We start from the raw sequence: 902 nt of genomic DNA, 5'->3' as shown, positions 1-902 counted from the left end.
AAAACCCATTACGCACTAAATTTTTCAACTAAAAAAAAAATTTTTTAAACTACAATCAACTATAAACGATTCTGGACCAGAATTCATTAAAATTGAGGCGGTAGCTGTAAAAAACTTCATATAAATTAAAACACAAACGCGCGACGCACTTATTTTTCATCTAAAAAAAAAAATTAAAACTACAATCAACTACAAACGATTCTGGACCTGAATTCATTAGAATTGAAGCTGTAGTTGTAAAAAGCTTTCATATAAATTAAAAAAACGCATTACGCACTTATTTTTCAACTAAAAAAAAAAATTTAAAACTACAATCAACTACAAACGATTCTGGACCTGAATTCATTAAAATTGAAGCTTTAGCTGTAAAAATCTTCATATAAATTTTTAAACAAACGCATTACGCACTTATTTTTCAACTAAAAAAAAAAATTTAAAACTACAATCAACTACAAACGATTCTGGACCTGAATTCATTAAAATTGAAGCTTTAGCTGTAAAAATCTTCATATAAATTTTTAAACAAACGCATTACGCACTTATTTTTCAACTAAAAAAAAAATAAAACTACAATCAACTACAAACGATTCTGGACCTGAATTCATTAAAATTGAAGCTTTAGCTGTAAAAATCTTCATATAAATTTTTAAACAAACGCATTACGCACTTATTTTTCAACTAAAAAAAAAATTTAAAACTACAATCAACTACAAACGATTCTGGATCAGAATTGATTAAAATTAAAGCTGTAGCTGTAAAAGTTTCATATAAGTTAAAAAAAAACCATTACGCACTTATTTTTCAACTAAAAAAAAAAATTTTAACTACAATCAACTACAAACGATTCTGGACCAGAATTCATTAAAATTTAGGCGGTAGCTGTAAAAAGCTTCATATAAATT

This window comes from Rhagoletis zephyria, unplaced genomic scaffold (assembly GCF_001687245.7).
Source record: "Rhagoletis zephyria isolate East Lansing unplaced genomic scaffold, Rhagoletis_zephyria_1.1 Rzeph_scaffold_00625, whole genome shotgun sequence".
NCBI classification, from domain to species: domain Eukaryota; kingdom Metazoa; phylum Arthropoda; class Insecta; order Diptera; family Tephritidae; genus Rhagoletis; species Rhagoletis zephyria.
This window is presented reverse-complemented; position numbering follows the sequence as displayed.